The sequence below is a fragment of the Phoca vitulina genome, unplaced genomic scaffold, assembly GCF_004348235.1.
Source record: "Phoca vitulina isolate PV1807 unplaced genomic scaffold, GSC_HSeal_1.0 scaffold3, whole genome shotgun sequence".
Taxonomy (NCBI): Eukaryota; Metazoa; Chordata; class Mammalia; order Carnivora; family Phocidae; genus Phoca; species Phoca vitulina.
The window spans coordinates 30,002,764-30,028,371 of NW_022589706.1; the positions used below are offsets into that span (position 1 = coordinate 30,002,764).

The 25,608-nt window shown below is 42.7% G+C and overlaps 1 pseudogene; it reads right to left on the reverse strand.

Annotated features, from left to right (window-relative positions):
- Positions 1 to 11,628: 11,628 nt before the first annotated feature.
- On the reverse strand, positions 11,629 to 14,384 carry LOC116628944 (annotated as a pseudogene).
- Between the last annotated feature and the right edge of the window lie 11,224 nt (positions 14,385 to 25,608).

The following is a 25,608-nucleotide window of genomic DNA, read 5'->3' on the forward strand; positions in this document are numbered from 1 at the left end:
ATAGTAAATCCTGGGATGTGAATCCCTGTTATGGAGATAGGTTTGTCTAAGTCTTTCTCCTCAAGAAATCAAGAAATCTTGGAATATTGGTCATTAGGATGTTCACTGCTCTAATCACCTTATTTCTTAGTCTGGAAGATAGGAAAGCCTTGTCTATATTATTTGGGTCTTAAAGGTTAAAAAAAAATGAAATTGATTAAAGTTAGATATTGACACTAAAGAGGAGGGAACTGACAGTTTATGTGACTGTGCCTAGGTCATAATGTATTCATTGAATGTTGATGGAAACTGAATTTCTTCGTGGGGGGGGGGTCAGTCAGGCTGAGGAGTAACTAAAATAGCCTCAGATCATCTTCCATGCCCACTCTCTACCTTCTTGTTCTCTCTCTGTCTCTCTCCATCACTCTGTTCCTCTCCCTTCATCTGAAAGAAAAAAAAGTACAAGGGTAACCAACAAGATTTCAAAAAATGGGGTCCCAGCCCAGTAGATTTTTAAAACACATTGTAAGTTTACAAATACTAAAACAGTACTTGGCCAGGAATGAGGCAGGAGATGATGAATCAGATGAGAAGGTCAAGATGCAGACTTGCTTCCAGTTTAATAAAGGAAAACAGAAGCAGGGAGTGACTGGATGGATTTTATTCAAAAATAATTTTTGAATAATTTTCTAATTCCTTAGGAAAAAAGAATGACTGTGTTTTCTTACTGCTTACATCAAAAATACATTCAATTTGGAGTTTAATGTAAAAGCAAAACTCCATAAAATGTTAGAACGAAAATAAATACCTTGGGATGGCAAAAGGCTTTTAAAGCATAATTCTGAAAACAGAAGTAAACACAGCTGATCTATTTTATTAAATTTTAATTAAGAACTTCTATATAATTAAAAATATAATACCCAATTGAAAAGCATATAAACTTGGACCAAAATGTACAATCATATAAAAGTTAACATCTTTATCAAATAGAGAGCCTTTATAAGTAGAAAAGATCATTACCCTAATATCATAATTTAAGTTCTTGAACAAAATTTCACTGAAGAAACAACTGTTTGGTAAGTGTTTTAAAAAATACTTTAATGTCACAAGTAATCAAATATATGCATTTTGAAACAAAGAAATTCCAGTTTTTGCATATCAGACTCCCAGAGATTATAAAGCATAATGTCCAGTCTTGCTTGGGGTATAGGGAAATTGGCACCAAGGATGAGAAAGTTATGTAACATTTCTGGTAAAAAAAACTGACAATATGCCTCAGAAACTTTAAAAATGTTTACAGCTTTGGATGCAGTAATCTCTCTTAAAGTATTTGTCTTAAGGAAATAATTAGAAATATGGACAAAAATGTTTGTACAAATATATTAATTATGGCATTAAAAATCATAAATATTTAGTGCTATAGGAAATTGCTCAGGACAAAATTATAAGTTAAAAAAAGGAATTCCACTTGATTAAGAACAAATATATATACATGCCTGTGAATATCAAGAGAAAATACATCAACTTGTTAATAGTGGTTATTTCTGGCATTATAGATGATTTTATTTCTGTCTTTAAACTTTTGTGAATTCTCTGAAATTCCTACAAAGTTTATGTATTTCTTCTATACTTAAAAGAAAAAAAGAACATTAAATGTTAAGAAAAGTTTCCTTCTTTTTGGCTTCGGACAAGTTTGAAGCAAATCTTCCTTAGATGGCTACCCAGTAAATTACCAAGCTTTAGGGCTTTGGTGTGAATTAATATCTATCTTTTCCTTTTTAGCCAAAAGAAGGGCCCTTGGCAAGGTAGTCAGAGAGGGAAGGCAGACCCAAGCGGGCTGCTTTGTCTCCTGAGGACTTTTGCTTTGTGGGCTCCTTCCTCCATAAAATAATGTGAAAAATCATACATTATGATTGCATTGGCATATAGATGAATATAATCCACCCTGGTGGATTGCATTCATTTTTTTCTTCTGACTTGAAAAGAATGTCAATTAAAACATTTTTGTGGGTTCCTGAAGGGATTGTGGCCCTAGGCACTGTGTGAAGTGTGCCTAATGGAGGAGCCGGCCCCAGAGCCCAGGTAGGCAGCACAGAGGGGTGAGAGCTAGAAATTGGGGGGGGTGAGCCAGATGGAGGAGTAGGTTCCTAAAAAGCAGGTGGAACAATGCCGTGTACACCACTGAGTGGCCTTGAGCAGCTCAAGTGTACCCTGTGTCCTTGTGAGAACAGCCCAAATTTTCAGGCTATGAGGGAGTCTGCTTTAAACTCTGCTCTGAATTGTGCATTACATTACCAAGGCCTTCTTGGGGAAGGTGTGCTGGAATCCTATGTGAATTTCTGTTTGGGGGTAAGAGTGGTTAACAAGAGGCAGGTTGGCTCCCAGATTTCTGCCCAGGGCATCTGGCTCAGAGGAGGTGCGATACAGGTCACAGGAGGAGGAGGAGGATTTCTGTTTAGGTATGTTGAATTTTAGGTGACTTGGGACACACAGGAGGAGGTGGAAAGTAAAGTCCTTGGGGATGTCCTAGAACTCAGAGGGGAGCCGTCTCCTAGATGACAGGGGTGGAGCCATCAGCCGATGAGAGGTGGGTGATGATGGGAGCAAGGATGGATGACTGGGAGAAGACAGGTGGCATCAAAACAGAATTCCAGGATGTTTCCAGAGGATGCAGCAGAGGGCACCTGGGAGCGGGAAAGAAGAAAATCTCAAGATAGTAACATTGATACCAAGAGAGGATGCAGTTCCCAAAGGAGGACAGGATTCACAATTTCAAAAGCTGCAGCGAGGTTTAGCAGGATCAGGATTTAAAAAGTAAGATGATTTAGGGGCTCCTGGGTGGCTCAGTCGGCTAAACGTCTGACTCTTGATCTTAGGGTCATGAGTTCAAGCCCCGCATTGGGCTCCATGCTGGGCATTTAGCCTACTTAATAATAAAATATAAAAAAACAAGGTGATTTAAAAGTTAGGCAGTTATTGGTGATGTTGCTGAGGATGTTTGGTGCCAGGCCAGAGTAAAGTGGGTTTGAGGGTTAAGTGGATGGAGAAATAGAGAGATTACTCTTTTGGCTAGGAAAGGGAAGAAAGAATTAAGGTCATAGTATATATTATTATTATTAGTTTTTAGTTTTATTTATAACAAGATAGTAGAGCATGCTTACAAACTGAGCAAGTATGAGTGTTATGGGTTGGATTGTGTTACCCAAAATGCGTGTGTTGAAGTCCTAACCCCTAGTGCCTCAGAACATGACTTATTTGGAAATAGGGTCTTTGCAGATGTAATTAGTTAAGATGATGTCATACTGAAGTGGAGTGGGCCCCTAATCCAACAAGATGGGTGTCTTTATAGAAAAGGAAAATTTGGACACAGATATGCAAACAGAGAGAAAGCCATATGAACACGAAGGCAGAATTTAGGTGATGTATTTACAAGCTGGGGGATGCCAAAGATTGCCAGTAATCCTCTAGAAGCTAGGAGAGAGGCAGGGGGTGGATTCGTCTCTAGCACCTTCAGAGGGTACATGGTCCTGGCACCAACTTGATTTCCCACTTCTAACCTCTAGAACTGTGAGACAGTACATTTCTGTTGTTTAAGCTACTCTGTGGTACTTTATTATGGAAACTATAGAAGAGAGACTGGCAGACAGACACACAGAGAGACACCAGCATAAATCCCAGTTCTAAGGATCTGGCTAAATGGTATTGTAAGTGCAGCATTCTGCTTAGTGACCACCATAGGAAATGTGTTAAAGAAGACATGGGAATGTCTCCAAGCCAGACTAGGTAACATGAAGAGGGCCACATCTGGTTTTTTGGTTGTATCTCTTCAATCCAGAAGTCATTTCTACATACTGCCTGCTGGAGGTAAAAATCATTGTGAGGTTTGTTTTTTTTAATTGATCACTTCTCTATTACATAAGTTCAATAAAATCTAACATCACATAGCGTAATTCATAGTGTTCTCAGAGATAACGGTTACAGTCACTTGGCAATATAAATCTTGATAGTATTGACAAAAAGTGTTTATATAGATATTTCTAAGTACCCCGACTTGAGCAGAAAAGTGGGAGTGAATAAGTAACAAATTGCACTCAACAATATCTTAACAGATTGATTTCCACTAAAATGAAAATGAAAAAAAGATTCCTATCTTGGCTGAATATTAATTCTTATGCTCTTTATAGAGAGCCAAATTAATCTTTAGGGTGAAATTCATAAGTCAGCCAAAGAAAAACTATATGCATCCAGAAGAGCTAGAAATTTATTCAATGAATGCAACTGCTGTTTAATTCTAACATGATCTTCATTTATTTATTTTTGGGGAGCAGATGCATTGTCAGACAATCGCTACCTTATTTACTTTGTAAATGACTTTTGATAATGTTGATTGTACTAAAAGGATATAAATAATGTGTCAAACAGGAGAAGGGCTCTTTTGTGTTTATGGATCGCCTAGGAAAAGCTGCGTATGAGAAGAGGGAACATTCAGTGGTGGAGTATGAGGTGAAGAGGGCGAGAAAGGGGCAATAAACAGACGAGTTGCAAGTTGCTAAGCTGTGTGGCCTTGGGCAAGTCACTTAACCTGTCTGGGCTTCAGTTTCTTCATCTCTAACATAGTGTCAATAAGACCTACTTCACTACTGGAGGCCAAAGCATCTAGCAGAGTATCTGAGGCAGAGTAAAGACACAACTGATGTTAGCGGCATCTTTTTTATACTAGAACTTACCATTGGAGGCAGTGTGATAGATCATGAAACGTGAGTTTTGGCATAGGCTTACTTGGATACAAATTTCAGCTCAGGTTCTCATCAGTGTGTGGTTTAATTTGATCAAGTTACTGAAGTTCTCTGAGCTGCTTTTTCTTCATCTTAATACCCTTTATCTTATAAAGTTGTGTATGGATTAAATGAAGTAGCATGAAAGAAACCATCTGGCACTGTGGCTCTCAGGGTCACTGCTGGCCTATATAGCATTTTCCTGTAAATTACAAAATATCAACCCCTTCCTCGAATGGTTTCACATCTCCCTATCAGAGAATTTTCCTAATATACTGATGATGAGAACAAAGAACACTTTGCTGTTTATATTAGTTTGCTGGAGCTGGCAAACAAAATGCCACAAGCTGGGTGGCTTAAATAACAGAAATTAATTTCTCATAGTTCTCGACTCTGGAAGGTCAAGATCAAGGTGCTGGCAGGGTTGGTTTCTCCTGAGGCCTCTCTTCCTGGCTTGCAGATGGCCACCTTCTACCTGTCCTCACATGGCCTTTTCTCTGTGCACACATCAATGGTGTCTCTTCCTCCTCTTGTAAGTATACCAGTCCTATTGGATTAGGGCCCACCTTTTGATTTCATTTTACTCTAATTGTGTCCCCCTCAAATGCATATGTTGAAGCTCTAACCCCCAGTGTGACTATATTTGGACATACGGCTTCAGCATTTGCATTTAAGGGGGACACAATTCACTCCGTAACGGTGCTATCTGCCAGAGAATTGTCAGAATGTATACATTTCTGGTATCTATACTTTGAATGTGGTGCCTTTGTGCAGTCTGCAACCCGCAGAGCCTTACACAAGTCTGGCACCCCCTTCACCTGAAACCTCCTGTGCTTGTGGTTGTCTTGCTCAGTTCCCTGCTCTGACAGTTCTTTGTGTCCCTGAGACCTCAGGTGCACTGATCAAACTCCTTTGTCTGTATCTTACAGCTCCCTCCTGCCCCTTCTCTGCTCATGGTCCCACTCAGATTCCGTGATCATTGCAATCAACGTCGTGGAGATATCCTGAATTCCCTCGATTCTTTCATTTTTTTGTCCCGTTTATCTGGCAAAGCTCTGACCTTGACCCCAAGCACGGGCCTTCTCTGATCTGGCACCTGAGCCCCTGGGCATTGCCACATTGTCTGTGTGGCAGTCCTACCTCAGCCTTGAGATAGACTTGCTTTCCACTCTCCCAGCGACCATTTTATGACTTGCTTGGTGTTTCAGACCTCCCTCCCCTTCTTCATTTCTCCCAACTAGCTTGCAGCTGAGGAACTTGTCTTCCTTGGGACATAGAAGCTGTTACGTGGGAACGCTTTTGTCTTGCCATCACCCCGTCTGCAGATAGATCGTCCTGTGTCTGCGTCCATCCCCTGGCCCTCTCTCCTGTCATGCCCTCCCTGCACGTGTCACCTTTGTGCCTTCTCTTCTTCCCTTCCCTTCCTCTCCCCCATTTCTGTTGGGCCACACAGCATCCTCAGACTTCTCCCCTGATCCCATCTTTTTCTTGTAATTACTCCATTTCTCTGCTTCTCATCATTGTCAGACTTCTCAAAAGAGCTGCCTGTATCTTGTTTTTGTATCTCCACCAAAAATACTATCATTTTTATTGATTGCCCAGTATGATGGACCCTCTTCAGTCCTCACTTTATTTGGCTTAGGAATAGCAGTCAACAGAGTTAAAAACCCCCTCCTCTTTCACACTGGGGCACCACTCTCTTCTTGTTTTGTATCTACCCCCATAGATCCTTCTCCTCTGTTCTACCTGTTGTCTCAGGAATTGGTCATAGGTCCCCCCTTTTCTCCACACTCTCTTTTTTGGGGATCCTCTCCATTCTCATGTGTTTAAATAGCATCTGTGTGATGATGATTCCATCCCCAGCCTCTCTTCTGAGCTTCAGATCTAATGGCATATCTGACATCTCCACTTGGATGTTTTACAAGTATCTTAGTAATGAAAGGTCTGAGATTCTTTTTTTTTTTTTAAGATTTTATTTATTTATTTGACAGAGGGAGAGTGAGAGTAAGAGCACAAGATGGGGAGTGGCAGGCAGAGGGAGAGGGAGAAGCAGGCTCCTCCTCACCGAGTGAGGAGCCCGATACGGGGCTTGATCCCAGGACCCTGGGATCGTGACCTGAGCCCAAGTCAGACGCTTAACCGACTGAGCCACCCAGGCACCCCTGAAATGTCTGAGATTCTTAAGAGTCCCTCCTTAAAACATGTATCACAAAGCTTTTACTGTAGTAAATAGTTATCACCCAGTAGCCTACCCTGGAAACCTGGGAGGCATTCTTGATTTTTCTCTCTCTCCCCCCTACCTCCCACATCTAATGCATCACCTAAGATTTTGTACTTTACTTCCAAAATGGCGTTCCAGTCGGTCTTCATCTCTATTTCTACTACCATCAACCCAGTGCAACCGACATCAGTTCTCCCCTGGACCACTGCTCCAACCTGTCTTCCCCATTCTGTGCTCGTAGCCCACCAGACCACTTTCCGACCACAGCACAGCGGATGCTACACATACACATGTCATCCTGTCATTCCCCTGATGAAGACTATTCAGAGACTTTCCGCTGCTCTTGGAATAAAAGCTGGATGCCATTCCATGTGCACACAAGCCTGCCCTGCACTGTTTACTCCTGCCGTCTTTATCACTGTCATTCCACGCCCCCTTTCCCTTTACTTACATCACATCTCAGTTTTCTCCAGCATGCCAAGGTCTGTCCTTCTGCACCAGCCAACAGGTACTCGCTAGACATCGAATCTGCTGGCACCTTGATCTTGGGCTTCCCCACCTCCAGAACCGTGAGAAATAAGTTTCTGTTATTTATAAGCCATCCAGTCTGTGGTATTTTTGTTATCGTATCCCAAGTGGACTAAGACACCTTCCTTGGGATTGCCGTACATGTGGTCCCCTCTGTCTGGTATTATCTCCCCCTTCCATCTTTGTGAGGCTGTTTCCCCCCCCAACTTTGAAGTCTCTTTTTATTTTTTTATTTTTTTAAAAGATTTTATTTATTTATTTGACAGAGAGACACAGTGAGAGAGGGAACACAAGCAGAGGGAGTGGGAGAGGGAGAAGCAGGCTTCCCACGGAGCAGGGAGCCTGACGTGGGGCTCGATCCCAGAACCCTGGGATCGTGACCTGAGCCGAAGGCAGACGCTTAATGACTGAGCCACCCAGGTGCCCCTGAAGTCTCTTTTTAAATGTCTCACTCCCCTTGTCAAGAGGGTCTTCTCCACCCTTTGTCAAGTATGTTCTTTTCCTTCACACGCTTTTCACAGTTAGAATTTCATATTTATTTCTTTGTCCACTTGTTTCAGCCCGGCTCTCCCACCAGACCGTCAGCCTGATGAAGGCAGGGACCATGTTGGGTTGTCCTCCAGGATAAGCCCAGCACTTAGTGTCCTGCGTGGCACCTTGTAGACACATTGGCTGAATTTGTGATTGGAGGCAGCAGCTGCGAGGTTTTGGGTAAAGTCTGTTATCCCCAACTTAAGCTTCCTCACCTGCATCCCTGAAGTTTCACTCTAGGATTTATGAAATGATTACAAGAAACATTATGAGTCATTATGGTTCTTAAAACTACATGTTTCCATTTTAATTAGTATCTCTTAATTCCCTGCTAGGAAAGGTCGAGGAAATTAGTACTCCCATTCCCACTCTGCTCGCCCGCCTCCTGTTTTCATTGTATTATTTTATTATATATTGGCAGAGTTTGTAACATCTCTACCTGTTTTGTATCTCTGGTTCCCTCAGTTACTTCATCTTAGTTTTCTATTGAAATAGATTAATTGCTCACCATCTGTATTATTTTAGGTTCTTGGTTTTAAACAACGAAATTCAATTTTGGTTCACATAAGCAGGAAAGAAATTGGTCAGATGGATGTTGGGTGCCTCACAGGTGGGAAGACTAGAGGGAATCCTGGCCAGAAGTTGGGTAGGAATCGAGGGAGACAGAGCATTGAGAAAACCCAGCCCAGGTCCTGCTGTGTGAGCAGCTGGTTAGGAAACATCCCTGGACTCCCCTGCCAGACCCTCTCTCCCTCCTTGTCTCCCTCCTTTCCCTCCTTCTTCCCTTGCATTTCTTCCTCCTCTTTTGCTGTCCTGTGTTTGAATGGTGTCTTGTCCTCTTATTTCATCTTGATTATCCTTAATCTGAGAAGCTTTTCCAAAATGTTTATCTATCTTCGTGTGTTGTGAATGAATTCCCCTTGCCTCTTCTACTGGATCTGAAACTCCATCATTTCCCACTCTCAGTTATTTGAAGGCTAGATATTTAGTTTTCTTTCAGCCTTTTTTTCTCTTTTTTTGTACCCTTGGGAATGGGGAAAAAACGTGGTTGAAGCTGTGAGAAATCTTTATCAGAACACCCATCTTCTGTTCTATAATCTGATTTTGTCAAATGTTGTTTATGAGAATTCACTCCACCTACTGAGGGTAGATTATATTCTCATGGGCTGGGGTCCCTACACTCCAGATTATATACCCCCCACCCCCCACCCAAGGCCCTAGAGTCATTGAAGGGCCCTGAAACCTTCATTTCTGGCAGAGAGAATGGGCCACGGGTGTCACCTATCTCATCCATCCCTTCCTAGGAGCCATTTCTGTTTTTCCGCCAGTTGGAAGATGGGATATATAAAGATCTACCCTCAATTCACTTCTGTCCTAATTTGGAAAAAGTAGTTACTGTGTAGGACTTTTTTGACTCCCTGATCCCGCATCCGATGGGCCAGGGGTGGTTGGTGGTGAATGGCTGGAGGGCATGGGGGCTGAAGGTCACATTCAGGAGCTGTGTGAGGCCAGAAATTTCTGCTTCATTCCTTAGCTGCCCCTTTCCTTGTTTGATATTAATGAAATGTCTGCTAGTTGCTTGACTCTAAGCATTGGAGGACGGAGAGGCTCTGTTTATCTTCATTGGTCCCAGCATCCTGATAATAAGCCTCTACTTGCTTAATCTGGTTCAAGTTGGATTTCTGTCATTTGTGAACTGAGCAGTACTTAACAGATGCAATGTCGTAGATGCAGGAGGCAGCTTTTTCCAGTGAAAGTGAAGGGCCCAACTTGTATCTTACCGACTCCCGTACCCTGTCTGCACAGAGGTGGGTCAGAGGGAGCCTGCAATCAGAAGCATCTCTTTCTTCAGGGGCAAAATTGAATTATCTGCTAAGTTGCTCATTTTTCAATCTCATAAAATGATAATGTTAAGCATAAACCCACCCAGTTCAGACTGGATAATGTTAAGAGCAGCATGATGGTTAATATTATGCATCAACTTGGCTAGGCCCAAATATTTGGTCAAATACCACTCTAGATGTTGCTGTGAAGGTATTCATTTATTTATTTTAAAGATTTTATTTATTCATTTGCGAGAGAGAGACAGAGAGAGTACAAGCAGGGGGGAGAGGCAGAGGGCAAGGGAGGAGCAGACTCCCCACTGAGCAGGGAGCCCAACATGGGGCTCGATCCCAGGACCTGGAGATCATGACCTGAACCGAAGGCAGACGCTTAACCAACTGAGCCACCCAGGCGCCCCTGTGAAGGTATTTTTTAGATGTGATTAACATTTAAGTCCGTAGACTTTGAGTAAAGCAGATCACCCTCCATAATGGGCCTCATGCAATCAGTTGAAGGCCTTCAGAGAAAAAGACAGAGGTCCTGCCAGGAAGAGGGAATTCTGCCTCCAGACTGCCTTTAGACTCAAGCTGCAAGATCAGCTCTTCCCTAGCCTGCCAGCCTGCCCTACAGATTTCAGGATTTTGGACTTGCCAACCTCCATAAATATGTGAGTCGCTTCCTTCAAATCTCTCTCTCTACACACACACACACATACACACACACACACACAGCCATACCCTACTGGTTCTGTTTCTCTGGAGGACCCTAATTAGTACAAGTAGAAATTACTGAATACCACGGTCACCACAGATTTTGAATATGTCTCCTAAGGGGCAGCTCAAGTTGCTGACTCCTGTAGGATTTGCCAAGATGAGTTTGCTGCCAAGGTCGGAGGCAGACTCTGGAGTCAGGCTGCCTGGTTTCAATCCCCAGCTCCACTACTTACTTGCTGTGTGACTTGGGCAATTACACGTGCCTCAGTTTCCTCATTTGTAAAATGAGACAGATGTTTAGATTATGTGAAGATTGATTCAGATAATCCGTGCCAAGGATTTAGAATAGTTTCTGACACACAGAAACTCCTTAATAGATTTTGACAAACCTTACAGATCTGCAGTAGTCCCAGAGCGGAGCCTCGGCTGGGCCCTTCAGCGCATGCACTGTCTGCTGTGAAACACCACCAGCGGGGTCTCGGTAGCACCCGATCATCAAACGCCGTCATGTTTCTACTGAGTGAAATGCACCAGGAGGACTAAGCACAGACCATAAACAGCTGCATTGTCAGTTCAGGTCAGGTTTTACCACCAAATGGGGTAGGGAGGAAACTTGGTTTCCAGAGCTTTTTGGATTTTAGATCGGTGAGGAGGGGACCGCGCACCCCCCTCCTCTGAGAGTGTTTCCGGGATACCTGAAGACCAGTCGGCTTGCAGGGAGAGCACGTGTGAGAGCTCACTGGAGCGTTGGAGCATGTCACCATACGGATCATGTCTGTTGAGGCATCGCTGATAAAGAGCAATTTTTCAGACGCCACCAGGCAATGAGCGCAGTTGCTTCCGGAGACTTCTCCCGGCGTGCGAGCGGAAAGCCCTGACCGCGGGAGACAGAATTCTTGTCTTTCTGCGGTGCTGTTTGTCACAGCGGAGTGTGCCTCCGCTTCACACTCAGTCCTCCTGTTTCTTACTCAGACTGCTAGACTGAGCCCCAGCCTGGCAGCGTGCTGGAAGGAAGCCAGCCGTGGGGCTCCCAGGTGGATGTGAGGGAAGTAGAATCCTACTCTTTTATCCGTTCAACAGAGATCTTTTGAGCACTTCCTCCGTGCCAAATATTAGAAGCTGTCTGTGGAGCACTGTGTGGTTTATAAAGTGTGTTCACATTCGTTGCCTCTTTTAGAAACCCGTCGAGGAAGAGGGAGTTGATACGGCGAGCCTCATCGTGCCGCGAAGAAGCAGTCTCGGAAGTTGCAGTGTCGCTCTAAGGCGCAGAGGTAACTGAACTGAGACATAAACCCAGTTCTTCACTTTCTTTTACACCAGGAGTAGTAGAAGTTTGTACTTCATGAACATGGGCCGAATCTACATTTTTTTTTTGTTTTAACGGTAATTTATTTGTCATTGTAATTTGTGACATAAACAAACACAATTTATTCTGGGTGTTTCCCGGTTAGTCTTTGTACCAAATAGAAATATTAAATTGCAGTAAAAAGGGGGAAAGAAAGGAACATTTAACATTTTAAAGAATAACAGAGAATCACAAAGAATCAAAGGCAACCTGATATAGAGTCCAATGACCTCTTCAGGGTGCCTGAAATATGCTTAAACTACAATCATCAAGCTTTTTACAAGTGATAATTCTAAGCAAGAGTGTTTATAAAGAAGTACAAATTGACTTTTTTTCTTCCAAGGTTTTATTTAAGTTCAAGTTAGTTAACATATAGTGTAGTGATGGTTTCAGGAGTAGAATTTAGTGATTCATCACTTACATACAATACCCAGTGCTCATCCCAACAAGTGCCCTCCTTGATGCCCGCACCCACTTAGCCCATCCCCCTGCCCCTCGCCCCTCCAGCAACTCTCAGATTGTTCTCTGTAGTTAAGAGTCTCTTATGGTTTGCCTCCCTCTCTGTTCTTATCTTATTTTCTTTTTCCTTCCCTTCCCCTATGTTCATCTGTTAAGAAGTACAAATTGACTTTTACATTCAACTTTAGTTAAATGAAGGCACTCCATAGTTTTATTATTTTGTAATAAAATAATCTTCCTCTACTCTTCTCACAGCTGTGATGTCTTCTCTTCTAAATGTAGGAAGGCCTGTGAACCGTAAGATGCTATAACTAAACTGGTTTGCATTAGTACAATGAATTTTTCTTCTGCTGAAGTTTTAAGTGAGTATATGTTAAACCAAGGTCTTTTGAGGTAAAGCTGGTGCTGTGCTCAGCAGCCATTAATGTTACTCTGGAACGGTTACTATTCTCATTATTGCAGAGGAGAAATGTTCCACTGTGGTTTTGATGCACAGGTAGGTCTTGTCTTCTGAGCTTCAAAGCTGCCCAGGATCTACATTTTTTTTTTTTTTTTTAAGATTTTACTTTATTTATTTGAGAGAGGGAGAAAGAGAGAGAGCGTGCATGAGTTGGGTGAGGGGCAGAGGGAGAAGCAAACTCCCTGCTGAGCAGGGAGCCCGATGCGGGACTCGATCCCGGGACTCTGGGATCATGACCTGAGCCAAAGGCCGATGCTTAACCGACAGAGCCATCCAGGTGCCCCAGGGTCTACCTTTTAGAGAATTGGCACCTCTAATGTAGCTAATGTGCCAGTCATCCACTTTCACCTCAACAGTCACTATGACTTACAGCTCTTTTGTGGTGATAAACATCAATTTTTTTATACATAGCTTCTATAGTGACAGCAGGAGCTGAGGGATCAAACTCCATTACCTTGTAGTAATTGGGTGGCTGGAGATCATTCTTTGTCATTGTTGAGTGATTGCTGGGCAAGGATGATAGTCTCTGGCTTGACGGTGTTTCTGGAATGGTCTGTAGAATAACTGGCTATAGTAGTAACACTGTATTTGAATGTTCTGGAAAACTCTCATATGTAGGACTTCAGGTGAGGTTTTGGCTGGTCCTTTGAGTAAACGTGGGTGTTTCTGTATTTACCGAGGCTGACAAATCCACCTGTGGATGAAGACTAGGTTTCAAGTTGTTGGTTACAGCAGGACTTTAAGTCTGAAAGCTGAGCATTCATGGTGCTGAGCATTCCCAGAGTGGCCCCATGCATTGAAAGGCTGGGACTTAGGTCAAGGAGATCACAGGATGGGACAGAATGTTCGCTGGTGCTACTGGCATCTTCCCTCTGGTTCTTATTTTGCTCCAGAATCCTTTGTTGTTTTTGAGTAAAGCTCTCATCCAAGGATAGCATTATTTAAATCCTCGTTCTCTTGAATTAGCTCCAGTTAGATCTTCAGTCTCCACTACCATGAGTAGCAGGTCCATGATCCTGTCCTGCATCTCCTGACCCATCTTACAAAGTGCTCATCCCAAACTGTCTTTGTCTTCATGATTTTCAGACCCAGGAATACAGTGGGTCTGCATCAGTATGGTGGACAGCACCCTCACATTCATTTTTACTGTATCCAATTCACTGTGTAATTGTCCAGTCTGGTTTGGGACCAGTGTAATAGTAGAGCTCTGGAGAATAATTACCAAAAGAGGAGCTGGTGCAATAGGAGTCAATGAGACCCGAGCAGTCTCTTGTCTTGCCGATTCAGCCTCAGCATCTGAGGGAGGAACCTGGACACCTTCCTTAAGAAGGTCAAGGTACACTTCTTTCACTTCACTGACATCCATACCTCCTGGGAAACGCTGTGACCAAATCTTAATGAAATTTAAGATTCTATTATGAATGTCTAATGGCAGAATGTATCTGGGATTCAGCAGCTTAACTAGATTATCTTTAATGAATTCCTTCTTCACAATCAGAGATTGGAAATTTGGGCTACAGTCTTGTGTGCACATGTCAATAAGTGACAAGACAGGGCGCCTGGGTGGCTCGGTCGTTAAGCGTCTGCCTTCGGCTCAGGTCATGATCCCAGGGTCCTGGGATCGAGCCCCGCATCGGGCTCCCTGCTCAGCCAGGAGCCTGCTTCTCCCTCTCCCACTCCCCCTGCTTGTGTTCCCTCTCTCGCTGTCTCTCTCTCTCTCTGTGTCAAATAAATGAATAAATAAGAATTAAAAAAAAAATAAGTGACAAGACAAGTTGGATTTCTTTATGACTGTAGTTTTTTGGAAATCCTTTACTTCAAAGATTTCATTGCATCTTTTTGTCCACCACGGGCAGTGTGATTTATGTCACACATGTGCATGAACTGGCCCCAATCTTCAGTCTGAATGCTAGCGTATGTAGCCTTTTTGTATTTTGGGGTGTTCTGTCCCTCATTTGTAGGTTACAGATACAACATTGTTTCAGAGGCAGGATTCTGTTCATTCTATAGTCGGCATCCGTCAACATAGATGGTCTTTGTGGAAGATTACTTAGGTATCAAGCCACAAAAGACATCCCTGGTGGGGAAAGTGGTTGGGAAGAAATGGAGAGTTAGAATCTTGTTCTTCAGCACGGGGCCCTGCTTCCACAGAATGCTCATGAGTGGCCAGTTCCAGATGCTTCAGATGATTTGTGTCCCAGTTTAACTTGCAGTTGAACTTTTCTGAGTGTGCACGGCTACAGTTTGTTCACAGAAAGACGGCCCTTCTTGCTGTACCCTGGTGGTAGTAGCTGGTAAGGAAGTGTTTCTCCATTGGTTACAGTCCTGCAAGGCCCGTAGATGTAAGCTCCACCGGCCACCTGCGGCAGGCGGTCTAGGGGTGCCTCTCGGGCCGGCGCAAAAATCAGGGTGCCAGAGGAGGGTCTGAGTCCCTTCCTGGTGATCCTGGTGAGCTGGAAGAGGCAAAGGGAGAGCAGGAAGATGGTGCTGCCTGTGGCCATCCCGGAGAGTATTTCAGCAGACCCCTCGTATATTAGATTAGTTGCCTGCCCCTCATGCCACTGCTTTCAGACAAGCAAATATGCCTCCTTTCACCTCTTGCAGCTTAAGGTAGTTAATCACAAATTTTATAAGGCCTTACCCTTCTTTGGAGGCTGTGCAGCATCGCCCAGATCCCTGCTTGAGGATTAAAGGGCTTAGTCCTCTAGCTACTGAGAAGATTGTTGGCTAATGTCTCTCTCTGGAAATTGTCGCCTGGTGGAGAAAGAGCCTTCTTGCCCGGATCACACCCCCATTGGGGAGAGCCCTCAACTTGTGATGCTGAAATATAAATACCCCTCCCCCCTCTCCTGGCTGGGGAGAACTCGGAAGGGCCATTCTTGCTCTAGACTTCCCTGTGGGATTGGCTGAGATCTTGTTGTACCTGCTCCATAGCCCAGCTTCTCCCTCTGCCCTATCCTGCTTCCTTCCTTTTCTTCCATGCGTATTGAACTAAGGGCAGTCCCAAATATGCCTCTCTACCTAAATCAGCATCTCAAAGTTCGCTTCCTGGGGAACACAACCTGTGAAACCAGGTCTCAGTGGGAGGTGAAAAAAAATAGTTCTCAGATCCTTATCGTGTGAGAAAATACTCACTTTTGAGATTTTCTGCCTTTGATCATTAAAAAGGAAAGAAAAAAAAATGACCCTTTTCGAAATTCGCTAGGTCTTTCTGCTGAACTAGACACTCTGCTGTGTATTGTTTCCCTTTCTTTACTAACTTCCATCCTGGTTTTAATTTATCTCAAAATACGAATAGCCTGGGGCGCATAGGTGGCTCAGTCGTTGAGTGTCTGCCTTCAGCTCAGGTCATGGTCCCAGGGTCTTGGGATCGAGCCCCACATCGGTCTCCCTGCTCAGCGGGAAGCCTGCTTCTCCCTTTCCCACTTCCCCTGCTTGTGTTCCCTCTCTCGCTATGTCTCTATCTGTCAAATAAATAAATAAAATCCTTAAAAAAAAATACGAATAGCCAAACCTACTCGAACCCATTTTGCAAGTGAAATTTGTTGCAGAACAGAAAATTACTTGAGGAACTGGAAGGACAAGGCATTTGTTGGAACAGGAAATGCAGAACATTATAGCAGAATGGAGTACTTCTGATAATGATGCATGGGATGAAAATGATGTGAAAGGGAAATCATTTAACCATGTAAATTGAATGAAGGAGCATCCCATGAGAATGACTCCAGGCCCCAGTTTTAAGGAAAAGAAAATGGCGGGTATCGGAATGAGTTCACCCTGGCGCATGTGGCATTGGGTCCATCAGTCTACTTGGGTTGGGAACCTGGTTTCGTTCTGTACTGGAGCATGAATTCGTTTTCATCTCAACAGTCCTGCTTCTTGGAGGGTAAAAAATAGGCCCATTTTATAATATACTGCAAGGTATCTCAGGGTAGGAGCTATTTTAGGGAAGGAGGATTTTCACAAACACATTGGCGACTCCATTTGAACTGGAGTCTCAGTTAAAGGCTTCAGTAACCGGTTAAAACAGTTGCATTTGCTGGAGAAAAGGAAGAGGAAGAAGGGCTGCTACCGTTGTCATTGTTTTTTTTTCCTAATATTTCCTACCAAGCAACTGCTTTGGGATAATAATAAAATGATTTCACTATGGAAAAAATGCAGAGAAGAAAAACTGGAGCCGTTTGATTGGCTAATAATGAACATAAAGGACTTCATGCTTGTTGAATGGCAGATTGAAATCCAGTGTGTATTCATGCAGATCTTATGGGGGTGGTATTGGATTGGACCACAAATTAGTGCTGGCATTAATGAGATGGAGGCGGTAAAATACAGAGAGTTCCAATAACCGTGGTCTCTGATAAGGCCCGATTGAAAGCACCCAGACCTTTCAGACAGGTTCTGTGCGAGAGCAGCAATAAACAACAAAGAGACATTCAAAATGGGGGAAAACTGGGGATTATATAACGGGCTGAAGTGGTGTTAGAACGCTTGGTTAAAATGACAGAGCACAGCTGAGTGACAAACATAGCCTCGCCTAGAATAATGATTTTTAGAAACAGACACTGTTTAGATGCTGCTCAAATGATCAGAGAGAAAAATTATGCCTTTTTGTCGTAGGGAAGTTGGTCTGAATGAGGAACTGCTCTGTGACGATACCACTACCATCACCCTTAATCCTGGTACACCTTCTGTGCGACATGTATTGTGATTTATGGCTGATGACGCTCTTAACATTTGTTATCCTGTTCTGTCCTCACGAAGTTTGCACACTGATAGTTGAATACATGTCTGTGCACCCCGTTAGCTTTTGAAGTCCATGACTGCAGGAACTGGATCTTACTCTTTTTGTGAAGCTTCTCCTCTTTTCCATTTCATTGTTCATGAATCCTCCAAAGTAATTTGTTTCAAAGAACACTGCCAGGTGAAAAATCTCCCTTTGCCAGCATTTCCGGGATTATCTGACATATAGAACAAATGCTATTACGGCAAAATTATATTACATAAAGACATTAAGTTGATGAATGAACAGAAGACACCATGTACCATTAACGTGGGTGACTTGCATTTGCATGGGAGGAATTCTTGGATAATCTCAGTCTGCAAAACTCATCCACACCTGCTGCAGGTGTATTCTCTTTCCCAGGCAGGCTAACAAGGTTTTGATGAGCATGTGTGCTCATTATAGAACCTCCTGGCTTCCAAGAGCCCCGTCAGTAACTTTTTAGGAATTTGTCTCCATGTTGTCTCGGGTGAACCAACTGGCGCCTCTCCTCTGGTGCCACCCATGCTTATTTATTACTCAACCTCCAGCCTTTTATCTCCTGAACCTCTAGCAAAGCCCTCGGTCCTAAAGTAGCAATGGCCTGCTTTTTGTTCAAGGCACACACGATGGTTGCTGTGTTGCTATGGGGGGCATGATGGGTGGGAGAACTTATTTCGTTTCCTGGATGGTCACCATCTTGGATTTCTTTTCTTCCACATCCTCATTTTCCATATAACCTGAGTTATTTCAGTCTTCCAAGGGCCTCGTTGGGTATGCTGGCCTTTAACCTGCCTTTTTGTCATCTCTCCTATTGAAGTTTGATATGTGTTCAGCACAGAGCCTGACATACAGTGTACGCTTATTTAGTAGATATTGAAATGAATTGAACTACCCTCCATGAAAGAGGCCCTTCTATATTTATTCATTGTATATATGAGAACAGTTAAACCAAGAGAAATCGTATCTACAATCTTAGATGAAAATTTACAGTTGAGGAGACCGTTAGAAATCAACTAAGCTTCTCCACATCATCCCCATTGCTTGTTTGGTAAGAAAATTAAGTTAGAAAGAAATTGACTTTCCCAGTATCTAGTAGTTAGTGGGTGGTTTAGTAAAGGCTAGAACCCTGAGCCATGGTTAACGTCTGTGTCCCCATTTGTGTTTCTCAAAGTTAAAGACAGTAAACATAGAGATAATCCTATGTGTATCATATTGATCTTTTTTTAAAAAGATTTTATTTATTTATTTGAGAGGGGGGAGAGAGAGAGAGGAAGAGGGAGGGCACAGAGGGAGAGTGAGAAGGAGAAGCAGACTCCTCTGAGCAGAGAGCCTGACATGGTACTGGATCCCAGGACCCTGAGATCATGACCTGAGCTGAAGGTAGATGTTTACCCGACTGAGTCACCCAGGTGCCCCAACATACTAATCTTAATTTCAGTATCTTTCTGCCAGGCATGGCATGCCAATGGTTTTTTATTTACATTTCTTGATGATTTCATGTCTTTCTATACCAGGGATTTAAGAAATGTCAGGGAAGGAGAAGTTGGAAGACTTCCTGAACTGGCTGTTATAGAATCCTAGAATCTTAAGGTCAGAAGAGGTGGTATAGGTTCCCTAGATGAGTCATGCTCCAAAGTTTGAATCTCCATCTACAACATTCTGACAAGCGGTCAGCCAGACTCTGTCAGAACATTCCTAGCCTCTCTTTTTGGGCAGAGATGACTCTTGGGAATTGACCTAAAGCCATCTTCCTGGAGCCTTCACTTGAGGACCAAGTCCACCCCTTTGGGGACCCTCAGAACAACTGAATTTCTGATCCCCATGGCAGTTCTTCCAATTTGGTTCTCCATGATGTTCCTCTTTCTACGTTAACACTTTTTTCCCCACCAGTATTTCCCATTCTTTTGAAATCCAAGGCAGGTACTAAAGATGATATTTGCATAGCATCCTGGGGTGAACCCGAGAATTAGGGATGTCTGTCTGAGGAGTGGTGAAAAAATCATTACGTTTTTTCATTATGGTATACAATTATGAGAAGAAAATAAAATATTAGGAAACATGTTAAATATTGAAATTGTAGAAAGCTTCCAAGTAAAATCTTTTCAAAGGTTTGAAAATGAAACAGCTTGATTCCATGAACATAACTTTTAATACCAGGTTTTATGTTTGAAAGGCTACTTATGATTCCTGGTCAAGACTTGTTGGGGCTCTTGGGTGGTTCAGTCGTTAAGTGTCTGTCTGCCTTCGGCTCAGGTCATGATCCCAGGGTCCTGGGATTGATCCCGGCGTCTGGCTCCCTGCTTGGCAGGAAGCCTGCTTCTCCCACTCCCCTTGCTTGTTGCTGTTTTTCTCTCTGTCAAATAAATAAATAAAATATTAAATGATGGGGCACCTGGGTGGTTCAGTCAGTTAAGCATTTGCTTTCGGCTCAGGTCATGATCTCAGGGTCCTGGGATCTGTCCGGGGATGGAGCCCTGCATTCGGCTCTCTGCTCAGCAGGGAGTCTGCTTCTCCTTCTCACTCTCCCTCTGTACTCTTCTCTCTCTCTCTCAAATAAATAAAATCTTTAAAAGAAAACTTGTTAATGATGAATTATTCGAATTCTCAGTAGTCTTGATGGACAGGAAGCCGTGATTAAAAATTTAATACCATTTCTTCCAACCTATAAAAAACATATAGTAGTTAAAATTATAATTAAAAACTCTAATAGCTGTCTCTTTACTTTCATTGACAAATAGAATGTTGATATTCCTCATGTTGGTGAGAAAGGACTTCTCATCCAACTGAACTTTTTCATGTGAAGTATTTCAAAATATGCTGAAGCTCTATTTTGCTGAATGCACGCACATTGTCAGAGCGGACTCGCAGCAGTATGGATGCTTCCTGGAGGGGTGCATCAGTACACACAGAGGGAAGTAGCTGTTCTGTGTGAAGAAGGAGACTCTGGACAGCACGAGGCATATGCCCTGGAGCACCTGCCAGGTTCCTTCTCCTACCCCCTACTTGTTACCCGCAGCACTCAGGCTAACGGTGCTCTCTGGGCACCTAGAACAGGAACTTCAGCAGCAGTATCTCTGCCCCACTTTCAGGATGGACAGCTGTGCTCTGCCTCTGGCCGCCAAGGTCGATGGAGAGACACTAGATCTTCTTGGTTATGCTCAGTTTATTCAGGCTGGGGAGCGAGTGCCAAGTGTCACTTTTCATGTGTTCCCCTGGGGGACTGGGAAAGGCATCCCTGCCCCACTGTGCTTGGACGGTGCTTGCACGGCACCTCCCAGGGCTGCCTGGGCCAGAGCTGGCTGGCATGGGGTCTTCAGTTCTCCAGGTCCTGCTCGAGAGCTGAGTGATCCAGCTCCAGGCACAGCTTTTAAACAATTCTGAGCACGCCATGATGCCAAGGCACATGGACTGGGAAGATCTTTTGGTCATTGCTTCCATGATGTGCATTCAAGTTCTTTCATCATCATGGTCTTTCCCTGAGGTCATATCTGATTGATTTCTATCCTTTTCACAGCCTGATGCCCATACCTGAACGCCAGGTGCAATCTAATCAGCAAAGGAGACCCCCCAGGGATCTTCACCTCTCTAGACATAGATACAGTGCTTCTAAGACACATTTCTGGCATCTACATCATGCCCTCTTGTATTAAACTTCTTGAATATTTCAGCCTTTAAGTGGCTAAATTTGTCTGCAAAAATAAAAAAAAAAGCCTGCTCCCCTGGCCACAAATGATTAGGCCAGTAATTTTTGTGTGAGTTAAAGGCAAACCTTGGTTGAATACAGGTAGACCAGCTGCCTCTGCCACATAGATGGTGGCATGTCTCCTTGCTTTGGTAAAGGAGGGTGACTACAAATGCTAGTTAAATGAGGAGAAGGCACGTTACTCTTGGTGAATTTAAAGGACTTTCTGATACTCCATGACAAAGAGCATGGACATTTTTCCATAGGCAGTGGAGGTCCTTGTGTTTGAGATGGCAAGTAGCCTAATTTATTTGTGCACTTTTACTTTGCTTTGGGTTAAGGTTTTTTTTTTTTTTTTCCTTGTAATTTCTCTTCCTCTTTTTAAATAAGCCAGTTATATTGAAATACATATAAAGAAAAGTGCACCAATCATACATGTACACCGTAATGAACTATTACAAAATAAACACAACTCAAGAAATAGAACATTCCCAGGAACCTAGAAGATTTCTTACTTCTGCTTACCAACCACTTCCCCTCCTCCTTGCCCAGAGGTAGCTACTCTCCTTACTTCTAATACATAGATTAGTTTTGCCTGTTTGGGACTTCATGAATGGGCTTATATAATATATATTCTTTTGTGTTTGGCCAATGTTGTTCAATATTGTGTCCATGAGGTTCATGTGTATTGTTGAGTGTAGCCATAGTTTGTTCTTTTTCATTACTCTGTAGTATTTCTTTTATCATTCCATTGTTATCTGGATATTTGGGTTGCTTCCAGTGTTTGGCTCTCATGAATAATTCTGCTAAGAACATTTGTGTACATGTCAGTGACCCATATTTATGATTTTAAGGGATTATCACGCTTTGTTGCCACTTGGAACTGATCTGCCCTGGAGGAGAGCCTAGGCATTCTCCCTGGGCACAAGGCAAGTAGAGATTCCTTCTCAAACCACGAAGCTATTCTTCCTGATAGATATCCTGAAGTTGTCCTCTGTGAAATAATAACTTTGCATTTCTATTTTTTTTGCTTGACGAAGTATGTATGTGTGTATTTTATTTCCAGTGTAGTTAGCATACAGTGTTATATTAGTTTCAGGGGTACAATGGAGTGATTCGACAGTTCTGTATATCACTCAGTGCTCATCAAGATACGTGAACTCTTAATCCCTTTCTATTTTTTAAGGTGCTTTCCTCTCTTTGAATTCCAAATGTGCAATCCACATCCTTGCAAGAGAAGAAAACAAAAGACTGAGTTGTGAGACCGTTTCTTAAGGGACAGCCTATGGGCTTCCACAAAGTAAAGGTTGGACTCAGTTGGTGACGTTGGAGGTTCTTTCCTACTCTGAGACCTACAAAGCAATGAAATATTTTAAAAGAAGGAATAAGAACCCAGGCAACTTTATCTTCCTCTCCGTCTCCATGGTGATTGAAGCACAGCCCTTTCTTACTCTGTAGCATATTGTATCCCAGTTGTTTGTTTATGCTCATCTCTCTGGCCCCCTAGGATCTCTTCAAGGATCCAGATGAAATCTTCTTCATCTTTTTTAGCTCCTAGCACAGTGCTTGCACATGGTAGATTCTCTGCTTGAATTCGTTCCTCAGGGTTACCACTGGACAGCTGCAGAGAGGAGGCTGGAGATTGGCCCTGAGAATACATCAGAACTCTTCAAGCACCTCCAGATTTTTTCAAATTTGTTCCTTAGGGTTGATGATCCAGTATTAGCACCCAGAGGCACAGAATGGCTTAAAATAATAAAAAACACATAGTTAATGCTAATTGAATCTTTCTAGTGACCAGGCACCATTCTATGTGTTTTACATTTATTAGCACATTTAATCCTGGCAAATCACCCCTGTTTTCAGGTGAGGAAGTTAAGGCTCCAGCAGGTTAAGTAACTTAAAGCCATCCAACCAGAAGGGCAAAAACAGGATGGGAACCCAGGCTGTCTGACTGTGGAGCCCATATTACAGCTATTCCTCTATGCTGTGTCTACCAAGAGATGCATAGGACAAATATCTATTGATTAGTTTTTGGTGGAGATTATTCCCTCTTTAAGGAAGAAAACAATTTCCTATGTTAATAGTTCTCTGGATAAATTCAAAATTTTCCAAATGGAAGCCTTGCGTGGTAGTTGGGTACAGAATCTCAACGCATGGTGCAGTGGGTGAGAGCATGGGCCCTGGGGACAGATGCCATGGATTTGAATCCTCACTCTGCCTCTTATTCCTTGTGACAATTTACATAACATTTTGGAGCTCCAGTTTTCTTGTCTACAAATTAGGGACAGTCACTTTTAATTTTTTTTTTTAATGAAAAAAATATATAAAATACTTAGCATTACTAAAAAAATAATTATAAATGGTAGTAATATTACTGGTAGTGTTAGTATTTCTATTAGTATTATTAGCTGTGGCATGACAAAGGGTCTTTTCTTTCTAGGGATGTTTCTTTTCTGAAAACCTGTCCATCTCTAGCCCTCTACAATCACAACCTTTTCTCTCTCAGGCAATCTTAGTAGAAAATAGACTCCATCTTCTCCAATACTCATTGTTGTGTTGTGGCAAAATATACACAACATAAAATTTACTATTTTAACCATTTTTTAATGTACAGTGCTCTGGTAGGAAATACACTTAAAGTGTTGTGCAGACATCACCACCATCCATCTCTAGAACCTTTTCATCTTCCCAAACAGAAACTCAGTACCCATTAGACAATAACTCCCCATTCTTCCTTGCCCCTTGCTCCTGGGAACCACTGTTCTATTTTCTCTCTCTATGAATTTGACTACCCTAGGAGCCTGGTGTAAGTGGAATCATACAATATTTGTCTTTTTGTGACTGGCTTATTTCATTTAGCAGAGTGTTTTCAAGGTTCATCCATGTTATAGCATATGCCTGCATGTCATTCCTTTTTTAAGGCTGAATAATATGTATATATCACAGTTTCTTTATCCATTCATTTATCAATTGGTTGCTTCCACCTTTTGGCTGTTGTCAATACTGCTAAGATTATGAATATACAAATATCTGTTTGAGTCCCTGCTTTCAGTTATTTTGGTATATACCTAGAAGTAGAATTGTTGAATTCAAGTTAATTCCATGTTTAATTTTTTGAGGAACTGCCATACTGTTTTCTCAGTGACTGTACCATTTTATATACCACCAGCAATGCACTAGGGTCCCAGTTTCTCCACATCTTTACTAACACTTCTTTTTTTTTTTTTTTTAAAGATTTTATTTATTTATTTGACAGAGAGAGATAGCGACAGCAGGAACACAAGCAGGGGGAGTGGGAGAGGGAGAAGCAGGCTTCCCACTGAGCAGGGAGCCCGATGCGGAGCTCGATCCCAGGACCCTGGGATCATGACCTGAGCCGAAGGCAGACACTTAATGACTGAGCCACCCAGGTGCCCCTTTACTAACACTTCTTAGGTTCTATTTGGTTTTGTTTTTGTTTTAATAACAGCCATCCTAATGGGTGTGAAGTGATATCTCATGTGGGTTTTTTTGTTTGTCTTTTATCATTGTGGTTTTGATTTGAATTTTCCTAATGGTTGGTAATGTTACTCATCTTTTCATGTGCTTATTGGCCATTTTTTCTCCAATATCCATTTTTATTCTCTATGAAAAACACATGCTCCCACTCAACTCTAACAGTCCATCAATTCATGCTAGGCAAGTCACCATAACAATATTTATTGTAGGTGGTTGTTTCATATTTTCATGATACTTCAGTATCCTCCAAGTCAGCACATTGCTGGACTATTGTAGGGTGAGCTACTTGCAATAGATGGCTAATCTTAAATGCTAGACATTGATCTTTTTTACCATCAGTTTTAGGGGGTGTTTTTCATCCATCTGTTCCTTATTCTGATGGGCAAGGAAGGTTTCAGTAGGAATTACAGCAGTGTGCAAGTAAACCCCATTGAATGAATGATGAATAAATGATGCCTTTCTTCCCTCTCTCCCTTCGCTCCCCACGTCCAGTAGGTCCCTGCTGATCCTCCCTTCTATATGTTTTTCAATTCCCTCCTCCTCTCTTGCCCAAGGTCTCTGAATTCAGTAAGATAATGCTTGCAATGTGTTGGCTCTGTGCCCTGCACACCATAAGCGTGCCATTCATGGTAACATTTCCTATTAGTAGTGGTTGCTTCAGACCCTTGTTACCATTCACCTAGGCTGTTGCAATTGTCACCTCTTCTCCTGCTTCCAGTCTTATCCCTATCAAATCCATCCCTTAAATTCTTCCAGTCATGTTTAATTTTTTTCATAGCACACATCGTATCATCTCACTTCCCTGCTTAAAAATGCTTTAGTGGCTCC